Here is a 13,436-nt window from a genome sequence, read left to right on the forward strand (position 1 = left end):
CCACTGCCATAATGTGCTGGTGGTGCAGAGTCACAGACCTTGAATCACAGAATTGTTAGGGTTGCAGGGGACCTTTAGAGATCACCTGGTGGGACATCCCTGCCAAGGCAGGGTCACCTAGAGCAGGTTATTCCCACAGGAATGCATCCAGGTGGGCTTTGAATGTCCCAGAGAGGGAGACTCCATGACCTCTGTGAGCGACCTGTCCCAGTGCTCTGCCATCTTTGGTCGATGTAAGGAATTTTTTCCTCATGTTGAAATGAAATTTCTGTTCTAGCTTAAGACCATTGGTCCTTGTCCCATCCCTGGGCACCACTAAAAGAGTCAGGCTCCATCCTCTTGGCACCTGCTGTCACAGGCATCTTTTGTGAAAATCTTTTCTTAGGATTTTTTTCTCTTCTAAGAAGCTGAGGCCTCAGAAACAAAATGTAAAAAATGGTTATCTGCTGGTGAGGAATGCATCAGGTAGATTTTTGATTGGCCATCTTGGATGTTTATAATTAATGGCCAATCAAGGGCGAGCTATCTCGGACAGAGTCCGAGAGAGCTGCCTTTTGTTATCATTCTTTTCTATTCTATTCTTAGCTAGCCTTCGGAGATGAACCTTTCCCTTCTATTTTTTTTAGTATAGTTATAATGTTATACATATATATAATATATATATATATATATATATATATATATATATATATATATATAAAATAAAATAATAAATCAAGCCTTCTGAACATGGAGTCAACATTTTCGTCTCTTCCCTCATCCACGAACCCCTGTGACCACTGTCACACCTGCCTTGGAGAAATTTGTATGCATTGATGAGATCTCCTCTCAGTCTTCTCTTCTCCAGACTGAACAGCCCAGTCTCTCCCCATAAGAGAGATGCTCCAATCCCTTAATCACTTTTTCAGACCCTCTCCAGTGGCTCCTTGTCTCTCTTGCACTGAGGATCCCAGTCGCACTCACCAGGGCTGAGTAGAGGGGCAGGATCACCTCTGTTGGCCTGCTGGCATTGCTCTTCCTGATGCAGACACCTGAAATTATTTAATGCTAATATTTGGGAAGCACCAGCACCATAAAATCCTGGCAGACCTCTGTGAGTGCCCACTCCTTGATGTCAAGACGCAGAGCACAGTCTGTACAGGTCAACAACAGAGCAAGGTCAGGACTTACTGACATACCAGAACATCTTGAAGACTTTGACCAGAAAAAATGTAGATTAATCTGTCCAGATAATAAATGCCTATCATAAAACACACTGGACTGGTGGGAGGGCAAAGTCATAGGCTATTCTGGGGAGGGGAGATAATATTGCAGTGTGATATAAGAGCTACAGATGGGAGTTTTACTGTGGCTTCAATGTGGCCAAAATATCATTCTACAGCACTGAACCCTTAAGTTAGAAGTTTTGGCTATAGCACATACTCAATTCATCATTGTGAACTTCTCTTCTCCTTTCCTGAAATAGGGCAAAATAACTGATTTATTATTTTATGACTTAACTATTATGAGTTATTAATTCCTTGGTTATCATTAGTCTTTTTTTTTTGTTTTTGTTGTTGTTTCTTCATATGTTCAATACAGTAAACCCAGTAAAATCAGAACCTATTTTAGTTTCCATGAACTTTCTTTTTTCCCCTTAGCCAGCAGCATCTTCCCAGTCTTAAAACTTTGCTTTACCTCTGGCTAAAATTTCACACTCATTTAGTATTAAAATTTGACACACTGGAACATTAAAGTGGAATTATCAAGTAGTTTGAGGCTACAGTTTAATCTACTACAAAGCTGACTCAATCTGGTAGGGAATGTGTTGTGGTAGATTTACTCTCTGTGCTTAAAATAATTCTTCGTTACTTACAGCTTAAATAATTAACTACATTTTATGCTTGACATTGCAATATTCTTCTTTGCATACAGACAGGGCTGAACTGATTTGATTGTGGCATCTTATGGGCAAAACTTCTGTTTTTCTGCCTTACACATGACTGAGAAAATTAACAGGTAAAAGGAATAATATAATGAATCTCAATCAGGCAAGAGAAGGAGTGTGAGGTATCAGCAAATATTTGCATCCTGATTTTGATTTGAATCTATTATTTTTTTGTGGTGAAAATAAGAGTAGAAAACAAATGAGCTGTCACATCTAAAACCTTCATATGCAAATGTTCACAACCTTTGCTCAGCACAGACTTTGGTCCCACCAATGAGCTATTGGAATTTATAGCACCTTTGTCTCAGTAATGAAATAGGGCAGTAGATGTCCATAAATTCCCAATGATCATGTTGTATTTACTTCAAGGATCTTTTGAGCACCAACATTTGCAAATATAGATTGGAATTAATCTATGAATTGGGGTGGGGTGGTGAGGTTCAAGGTTTGGTCAGGTTGCTTTTGTCTTCCTTGTGCCAAAAAGCACAAATCTGTTTCAAGCAAATTCTCTCCTCAGCTTGAGGTTGAGTGTAATGTCAGTGACCATGAAAGAGCCAACAAAAAGCCCAGCTATGATGAGTTTTGCTGAATGCAGAACATTGATTCATTGATTGAAAGGTGACATTTTCAGCCAAAAGAAAATTAAAAGGACAAAAAGTGTACCAGAGTTATTTTAAACAATTTTACAAGGTACCAGTAATGAAGAAAAAATCATGCACACTACAAAGGTAGTAGTAGAAAATGTGCTGGTGGGCAGCAGTCAAAGTTCAGTTTAATTTCCCTGTGTCAGACTGCTCTTGCTGTACTGTATACTTCTATGATGATCATTTATATTTCAAAAGTTTTCTAAGTGTTGCCAGTGTGGGCAACTGCAGAGTGTGATAAAAATTGGTGCAAGGGCACACCCAGATCCTGATCCCAGTTTCTAAAATTCAAAATGGGCCCAGAGGAGATCTCATTTGGAGCTGCTCTCTGAAGACAGCACATCTCTGCTCACACCATCAATCCATTTTTTAGTTCTCCCTGTGCCATGGGATCTTTGCAGTGATGGCTTGCTTTAACACCTTAATTTATGCTGCAGCACACTCCAGTGATGCTTCTGTTCTGTTGGGATACACAACAACTGCTGAACTCATAATGGTGAAATAAATCCCAATACACTGAATACAAACACTCCCTTTGACTTGAAGCATTTCATCAATTATTTTGAGAATCAGCTAAACATGCATAGCACCTTTTTAATTGTCAACTTTTCCACATTTTGATTTAACTGGACCTAATTTTCTTTGGCTTCTTGTGAAACATAGTTGACAATATCTTCTAGAGAGAGGAAAATATTTGACTTGTGTAACCATGAAAAAGCCCATCTCAAAATCTTTCCTGAGCTGAAACATTCATTGAAACAGGGCTTGCTTTTAATGTGAAGACATGGAAAACAGCTTTTATTTTTACTGCTTTTGAATGGCTGGTACCTATTTCTGTATTGACATCAGCAGATGTTACAGTCTGGTTCTGTCTGGCAGGGCTCAAAAAATGTTTAGCAGATGATGGGCAGGAAGTTCTTGTGTTGTAAATGTTACTAGAACATGACCCAAAAAGAGCATTAAAGATGTTAGTACATGATTGGCTGTATGTATATGTCTACCCTTTGCTTCCCTAGGGCATAATTTGGCAAGATATCCCTTCACTATTCACCTGTTCCAAATGGACTTCAAGCTGTAAAAATAAACCCATTTTTCTGCACCTTTGTACCTATTTCACTTACTCTGTTTCATTGATGCTGATGCAACCCAGGAGACATGCCATTCACTTCTTCAGAGTTTATTAGATTTACAGGGGTAAACCCAAAAACTTGGCCTTAGAAAGGATTAGATTCAGAGCAGGCTTGTTACCCAATAAATAAATCTGCCTTCAGTTTAGTTTTTTCTCAGTTAGGCAGATACAAAGAAATCTTGCAGTCCATTGTGTACAAGGTTTGGTTTATTTTTCTATTACCATAAGAAACTCTTTTCTTCTTTACTGTTTCTACTGTTGCACAACGATAGAAGTCTTAATTTAATTTTTTTTTGAAAGAGCTAGAGATCATTATACACCATTGAAATTAAAAACAAAATTCAACAGAAAAACTCAAAACCTGGGGAGGTGAAGGCCTTTTCTCACCTTATGCAATATGGACTTGGTGTCTTAGACATAAAAGAGAAAAAAATAGCCTTTGAAAAAGGCAAACATGAGTGGGAGGAAGCCATAGAAATCAGACTTGGCCAGCCTGTACAGCAGAACAGAACTTTGTGGGTGTTCATACTTTCCTGCACCAAAAATGTAATCCACAAAATACACACCAGTCCCTGCTCTCACTCCAGCCCTCACTCCTGTTTCGTTTCATCCACCCCTGCTCAAGAAGAGCAAACAGAAACACCAACTGTTTCAGAATAGTAGCACATTTCAGAGTGACAGAAGACAGCAGATATAATGTAGAGGGGGAGGTTGGACTTTGTGAAAAAAACTGCAGGGACCAGCAAAGCTGCTTTTCTGGGATGACTTTCAGTTGTTCTAATTTCTAGCAGGAACAACAAAGACATCTGGAGATGTTTGGCTGGTCCCTTTCTGCTGGCAAGGTACGTCATCTGCTGAAATTCCTCTCCCCCCAGTTTCTTATGTAATTTGGTTTTAAGCATTTTAATTTGCCTGCCTTCATGTAGTCCTCAAACCTGATTCTTTTTACAGCAGAGCCCCTCTGCATTTCCTTGGCTTCACAAAGGGGATTTATATTTTACATTTGCATTGATCTGAAGGAATCCTGTACCATCAGAGTGCTGAAAAAAATAGTTTAATGGCTCTGAAAATCTGCCTCCATCCACTGTGTCTCGTTTACTTTACTCAAGATCTCTGGCACAGGTGCATTCCTGTTCTCCAAAGCATTCACGGCTGTAGTGTCCTCAGTGAAAGAGCCCTGAACTCCTGGAAAAGCCTGAAGTGACCTGTCCGTCCAGAAGATTGCTGAGGCACTTTCACGCCTAATTAATTGTAGTGTTTTTAAGTTGGGATCACATTCCTGCATCACATGGAGTCCACATGTGAGCACACGAGGCTGCATGACTTGACTTTCAGTGATTTAGAAAATGTGGGGTCAACATTCTGTAATTTTGGAGCATATAAAGTCTTTTACTCACTTGACAGGCCAGAGAAGCACCTGAGAAGCAGAACTTGTGAACTTTGCCTTAAGCACTGTCTGGATAAAGAGCTTCTCTATTTCTGCAAAGCCATTGGTGCATCCAGCTTGCAGTGCCTTCCCCTCCCTTGGAGTGTCCAGCTCCTTGCTGGGTTCATCCTCTGGACACCTGGTTATCATCTCCAGCTGGGGAGCAGAGCAGTGAAGGCTGCTGCACTTGGAGATGGCAAGAGATCAGAGGAGCCCCCTGCTCATTTCTGCTTCTCAGGCCACAAGACTCTGTTATTCCTGTGCTGCACTTTAATAAGCCAGGCTTTTTCTTTCAGATTTATTTTGTTTCTGGTTTCCTTTTACCTTTTTTACCCCTCCACATTCTTATAATGAATTTTAGTAACCTCTGAAACAGTGCAAGATGTGCTTTATACCTTTTCAGCAATGTTCCCTTGCTTGTTCTGCCCTTAATATAGATTTTTCTGTTATTTGTTTTTTTCTCAGGGGGATATGCTGAGTTGTATTTTGCTCAACAAGAAGCAAAGAATGACTTTTCTATTTTTCTCTGTTTGTTTGTTTTTTCTTTAAATAAATTCAGGGTATATAAGGAATTAAAATAGGTCTGTATGCCTTCCACTAGGGAGATACAGAAAGTAGAAGCACTTTAACTGGCAAAAAAATGGCAAAAAAATCCATGGTATGGATGCAGCTGTACTGTAAATTTACTCTTTGTTACCAGTAAAAAAAAAGTAACCCACAAGACCCTCAAGGAAGGCTTAAATCTGTTGTTTTTTTGATGTGTTTTTTTTTTGTTGTTGTTGTTTGTTTGTTTGGTTTGGTTTTCTTTTTTCTTTTTTGTTTGTTTGGTTTTGTTTTTATTTTGTTTTTATTTTTTAATGCATTATTCTATTCACATTAGTTGCCCTCCTGATATTACTTGGGAAAGCACACAAGTTAAAAAAAACTACACATGAAAATTGGATATCTGTGAAAACAAGATGAGAATAGTTTTACTTAGCAAAATAATGAAATTTCAGTAAATATAAATCTTTCCAGGCAGATATGACATAGTAAATGCATGTGGCTGCTATTACTTGTAAGAATTGTGTATAAAGGAATGTGAATATAAAAATAATAATTCCTAAGAAAGAAAGAAATCATTTTAGTGCAAAAATCTTACCTAATTTATCTAAGAAACTGAATTTCAAGAATATTCCAATATCTCAGACAGGAAGTTTAAGAGTCCAATTCTTCAAGGACAAAAGAAAGTATTCAGAGTGCCAGATCCACCTTTTTTTTTTTTTTTTTTTTTTTACTTCAATCAATATTCTGAAACATTTTAATCTATAAAAGTGTAATAAGATATGATTATACTGTTTTCTTGAAGTCTAAATAAGGCAAAGATTATGTTTATGTCTGTTTAGCAATTAGGTGTTTTCTTCTAAATTTTTTGCCCATCTAAAGCCTTGACTCAGTTGTTTCTCATGCTTCTGATATTGTCTAGTCCTAGAAATTTCTTAGTCTAACTAAATTTCCTGTATTGCTTTAAATACTACTCCATGCATGCTAATTTCCTACTCTCACCCATTCTGTTTGCTGTGGTTGTGATATACAGTTTTCTACACAATTATTTAAGATGAAGAACTAGGATTAAATTCTGGATACACATAGGACCTTCCATAGGCACAGCTGTTCCAGTGAGTAATCACATGCTCAGACCCAGACCAGAACATCTATTTCAGCCAAAACTTTTCAGATGAGTCTCAAAATCTTCTGACTTATCCTATTTAGGGCTAATTTAGCCCACTTAGCCTAACAAGGATCTAGCAAAAATCAAGCACTTCATGAATTGACTAAATTTAACACATCACCTGTTCTGAGTTTCAGAAATGAAGTGAAAAATCACTGTGACAAAGCGCCAAAAATTCCACTAAGACAGCAGGTGTTGTGGGACCATGACCACCCAACCTTGCCTGATCAGAGGGTGGGTTTGCTGGAACTGATGGAATTGAGGAGAGTTGATAGAGACAGGCTGGGGAAAAGGCAAGGAATAAAGAGTTCTAATTCATACAGTTAAATTAGGTAAATACTGGGCACGTTATGGTTTTGTTGTCACATTTCTTCCACCTAAGTCCACATCAGCCTTAGGAATGTCCATCCTCTGAGATCTGTGGAAGTCAGGGCTAGGAATGTGAGTCATCCCTGCAGTAGGAAGGGCAGATACTGGCATCCCTTGCCTTGCTGATGGAAGTGTTTGTTCTCTTGGGCCAAATCACAGCATTGCTATTAGGGCTGTGCACAAACCAGGGGAACTTTGCTGCTCTAACATACAGTTCCGCTTGGGCCACTGTAGCACTTGGAAATTTGATAAATGCATAGGTTCTTTCTGCTGTTTGCAGATGTGTTTTTATCTTTATTGTACTCCAAAAAACCAAAATATTTAATTCATTTTATTTATAACAATATGGTGTGGTCAAAACTCATTATTATTCTAACCATTAATGTTGTGTGGCTTGAAGAAATGGGATTATTTCCCTCTGGTTACATCATTTCAGGGTCTTTCAATTTTTAAAGGGGTAGTTCATACAGGAGATAAAATCTTTGATACTGCAAAGTTGTGTTTTAGTGGACCTCAGAAGATGTTGCATAAGTTGCAGTGAAGGATTTGATAATTTCCAGCAACTTTATTGTACTCCACCAGTTGTTAATAGTCTTTTTAACAATCATCAAGGAGATCTACAATTAGAATTGAACAAACTAATACTTTTACTGAACAAAGATTACAAGAACTGAGAGTCTGAGTGGAGATACCACTCAGTATCAGAGAGTTCTAGTTTTTATTAATTTATCATGTATTAATGATGAAGACTCATTGATTTCAAATTTGCTTTAGTGGGGAGAATCAGAACATGCCTTTTCCAAAAAGCTCAGAGGAAATGCAAAAATAAAGAATTCTATTTCCTCTCTAAAGCCTAGGAAAGAGCTGTGGTTTCCAGGATAACTACCACTGTCCCTTGGCAAATGTTGGTGCTGCTCTAACAGATGCCGTTAAGAGTATTGGAATAAAAAAAATCCATTGAGTAAATACTCACCAGAGATCCCTGTCCCTACTAATTCCTCTTTCCTTTGGAGGGAGCTGGTCTTCCTAGAGAGCAAGGGATCTCCATTGTCCCTGAGTTCATGGACAGCAATATTTCTTGCCAGTAATTGAACTGTAGCTCATGTACAAGACTCCTCTGAGCCCCATGTGCACACTGAGAATCCCAAAGCAGATCAACAAGAGCACAGATGTCACCCAGAGCATTTGGCATATTCAGAGAAAGTGCTGGAAAGAGAAAGAAATGCAGCTTTTACCTGATGTGTTGAGATATTGATTTGTACAAAAATAACTTTCAAGCTGATAAGATAAATAGCAAGATAATTATTAAACACTTTGTGTGTGTAACATAGATAGATGATAGATAGATAGATAGATAGATAGATAGATAGATAGATAGATAGATAGATAGATAGATAGACAGATTGCAATAATGATAGATGCTGAAGGGAAGAAAATCTATTTTCCATGGGATCCATAAACACCAGGGAAATCTGTGAACCAATCACATGAAAAGAGATCTTTGGTATAAAGGTGAATGGAAGCAAGGAAGATTTCATGCCTATGGATTATCAGATTTTTAAAAATGAAACCCATCTTTATCATTATCTTAATACAATAGGAAGGATATTAAAGGGTGGTGATGATATTTGGTATATATATTTGGCATATTTTGTATAAATATTTGGTAAAACCAAATGTTTTCCTGATGGCACTCAATGAACTAAAATATTCTCAAGAATGATAGAAAGGAATTCCAAGAGAGGCAGACTTCCTTAGTCAAAGACCATGGTTATATTTTTAGTTTGGCTACCATTGGATATTCCTATTGGATATTAGAATTCTAGTGTTTCTCCTTAGTTTTAGGAATGCAGTTGTGTCCCTGAGTGGTGCAACCTATTTTCCAGGTAATAATGGAAATTAACTGCCTCAGCCATAAGAGATTCCAGATTTGCTGTCATGGACTCCTTTGGACAAGACATCCTTGAGAATTCCAACATCAGTATTTAACAGAAGGGGTGTCAGCCTGGTGACAAAATTAACTCTGCATATTTTAGATGTATTTATGTGTGTTATTTTTTGTGAGAGGTAGAAGTTCATTTTGCCTGTTAATTAAATGACCACCCTGTAATGGATCTATGTAACTTGCAGGTAAAGTAAGAGAGGCATCTCTGTGCAACAGAGCAAGAAAGGGTTTTACTCTTTATTTCTCCCTCTAACCACTACACCATGAGCCTGCCTATTAGGAGGGAATGTTTAGGTGGGAAAGTGATAAAGACTGGTATTGCAGCTTTATTTTCCTCTTCTGCACCCTGTTTATATTCCAGGTATGCCCAGTTGTGGCAACAATTTTTTCTTTCCATAATATTTACTCCTCCCACATAATGAAACTAGTATTTGAGCTCTCTACAAGACAACTTGCTGAACCATACCCATATTTGACTAACTTTGGTGTCTTGCAAATTGTTTAAGTGAAAATTGCCTGTCAAAGATGGGCATCCAGTCCTTTTCATTCCCCATGACTGGAACTGTTACCTGAGAGAGAGATTTTGGATACAGTGTTCAGCAGTAAATCCCACCCTGCAGTAAAAATGATGCTAGATTGGAAAATTCAGAAAAAGGCTTGTGGGGATGATTAGAGGTCGGAGGATTTTTCTTTTAGTTAAAAATTTAGAAAGCTGAATGTATTCTGTTTAAAGGAAAGAAGTAAGTAGCAGATTTAATCAAAGCTCAGAATTACCAATAGGGGTGGATATTTCTGATGCCACCATCCTCCTTAATCTAGGAGAGAGAAGTTAATAAGAATCAGTGCTTAGGAGATAATACCAGACAATACAATTTTAGACACAAGGCTTAACTGCCAGCACTGAGCAGGAAATGATGAAAAAACCTCTCTTATTTTGTTGAGTCTCTACATTCATTCTTGGTTTGAAAAATAATGGTCCAGAAACGGGAATTCCAGAGTGAAAATCCATTGCTTGTGTTGGCCAGGAGCTCAGTTCAGATCAGTCCTTAAATTCACAGCTCTCTGAAGTGACTCATGGGTCCTTTGAATAGAGCCCAAGGAAAAGAGCACAGAGGCACAGGACAAATGTGGAGCTGGAAATGGAGAGCAGTGAGGTGATGTACCCTATATCATATGTGGGTGGGAAAAATCAAAAATAAAGGACAGTCTTCCCCCTGTGTCAGTGTATTTCTATATTTATTTGGCCACAGAAACTATTATAGTAACTAGGACTTATCAGGAAACTGCTTTTTCTTTTTTTAAAACTATTGATTTTTTAGAAATAGCAAGCAAACAACTGAAGACTATTTCAAAAGCTTTGGCTAAAACTCAAAACTTCTGATATCACAGGATTGCAGTTTGCAGTCACTGTGCCCTCAGCAGTTTTTTAATTCCTTTTTTTTCCTGATCAAGGGTCCCACTTCACATACTGTGCTTTTCTTCTGTTCTTGTTGAGCTGCTTCAGTGTGTCAGGAGAGTCCCACAGTCAGAGGTACCATGTGAAAGATGGGTGCAGGTCAGTGAGCCTGAAAATAGAGGGAGAATAAAGGAAAGGAAGTAAATAAACTATGAAACCAGGGAGCAGATTAGCAAGGTTTTAATCAAAATTGTGTATTCCACTCACCAACATCCAGATTTCTTCTGAACAGGTTCATTTTAAAATTAAAAAACCTTATCCAAAGCAAAACACAAAATTTTCTTTTCCACACAGAGTACATACTTTAAAAAATGTATGAATTGAACAAAAAAAAATTCCTTTCTTCAGTTTCAACAAAAAAAAAGTCAGCTAGCTATTCTAAAGACTGCCACTGGTAAAACAAAAATTATAATTTCAGTGTTTCATCATCCAAAAGCCCAGATGTTTATCTGACATGTCTCAGAGTATTTGATGGGCACATTTTAAATACACAGGGTCTCATAAAAATCATAATCTCATCTCTGAACATTATTAGCAATATAATGCTTCTTGCTTACTTTTACTTGTTTCTATATAGCCAAGATCAAGATGAAGAGAAACAAGTCAGAAAAAGAAACTTTTCTTAAAATTATAAGTACAATTTAAAAAATTGAGGTTACTACTTGTTTTATGAAAATTGACAGACATACTTCAAATAAAGGTATCACTGTGAGAAAACTTTTAAAGTTTTCAAGTAATTTTATTATTATATAAAATTATACAGTGTTATAAAATACAAAAAAATATATTATAACAAATATATAGCTATATCTCATGATATATTTCTAGATTCTATTAAAGATCAAAAATTTTAATTTTTTTGACATTTAATGGTTTAAATATTAATTTTATAGTCATTTCAAATGTTACTTTTATCAAATGGTACTCAGATTAAACATTGGCATACCATTAATGAAACTGTTCTTCATAAATTTTGTTGATATTACTGTCAGCTGGGAAACTTGTAGCTTGATTTAATCTGAAAAATATGGCACTTAAGTTCCTGTGTGAAGAAAGTTATTAATGACTGGATAGATTCAGGTTTCCATGACAACATATTGCTGTGCTGGATCAAGTGGGATTTTACAGTCGTAAATTGTTTTAACAATTGAGTTCAGCATGAAATAGGACCAAGGTACCACCAGGAACTGCCTTGAATCTGCTTAGGAATTAATAGAATCATAGGATCATTAAGACTGGAAAAGGTCTCCAAGGTCATTGAGTCCAAATTCTGACCAAACACCAACACCTCAACTAAACCACAGTTTCTGAAAGAAGAAACCAACCTCAGCTGCCTGCAACCTCTTTGCAGGTGCTTGTAGGGAGCAATAATTCCCCTGAACATCCTTTCCTTCAGGCTGAATGTCACTGTCATATTTTCTGAAAAATCCCTTCCCCAGGATTTCTTCTCCTGGGAAGCTGAGAAGCCTCAGAGAAAAAGAAAAAGAATATTATCTCATTTGCTTCTCCCTGTTTTGCTGCTTTGGAATGTGGTTTGGAGATTGTTTATCCAACAGGTGAATTTTTACTTAATGACCAATCACCATCTGGCTGTGTCAGGACTGGAAGCAGTCACATGGTTTTCGTTATTATCTTGTTAAGCCTTCTGTAAGTATCCTTTCTCTATTCTTTAGTACTGTTTTAGTATGGCATAATATATAATAAATAGAATAGAATAGAATAGAATAGAATAGAATAGAATAGAATAGAATAGAATAGAATAGAATAGAATAGAATAATAAATTAACGTTCTAAGAACATGGAGACAGATTCTCAATTCCTCCTTCATCCTGGGGACCCCAAAAATACCACAGCTGAACATCCCCAGCTCCCTCAGGCCCTTCTCACATGATTTACCCTCCAGATCCCTCACCAGCTCTGCTGCCCATCTCTGGACATGCTCCAAGAATAAAGGTGCAACCCTTGTGCTTCCTGAGGCTCTGCAACAGCAGCTTCACTTACAGGACACTGTGAATCCATTTGCTTTTCCACCTGGGACAGCTCTGAGACTGGGACCCAGCATCACCTTGCTTTGGGACATTCTATAACAAAACACATTTGAGTATGGAGGTTGTTCCAATATAAAATTCTGGCACCATTTCACACTAAGTCCTTTTCACCTCTCACTCTAATGCTATATCTCTTTGGCATTTCAATTCTGGATGCTAAACTGCAGAAAAATGCAATCATCTTTGCAAGTGGTGAAATACTTTTTAGGTCCTTACATCTCTTTTGCTATCTGGATAGTTTATTAGCTTAGTTCTATGTGTTCAGTCTTGGTTTTCCCTCTTAAATACCTTGTTTCCTCAACACCTTTCTCCCATAGTATATTGTCTCAGTTTGAGACAAATTAGAAAGAAACATCCTGAAAGGAGCATCTCCCCTGGGCATGAAGCAGATGATAGAGGATACAGTACCATAAAGTCACCCCAAGACATATTTATCTGCAGCTTCCTGTGATGGATGCAGCTATTGAGGGAATTAATGGAGGCAGGACTAATGAGGATGGAACCAGTAATTGTGGTGACACTTTTTGTGACAGCAAATGTGATCATCCAGATTTCATGGTCCAAATTTACAATTAGCAATCGACTTTATGTGAAATTCACTTAGGGCACCTTGTTATTTCTATGATGTTTCCCCTCTGTCATGCTTTCTGTCTCTTATCTACTTTGATGTGTCTATTCTGGGGGTAAGTCTGTCAAGGGCTGGCATAGAGACAGCCACATTTAAAATGGGAAATGAGAAATCACCACAGCATGGAGGCTGAGCTCAGTTGATGGGACTCAG

The sequence above is a fragment of the Melospiza georgiana genome, chromosome 1 (genome assembly GCF_028018845.1).
Source record: "Melospiza georgiana isolate bMelGeo1 chromosome 1, bMelGeo1.pri, whole genome shotgun sequence".
In the NCBI taxonomy this organism is placed as follows: domain Eukaryota; kingdom Metazoa; phylum Chordata; class Aves; order Passeriformes; family Passerellidae; genus Melospiza; species Melospiza georgiana.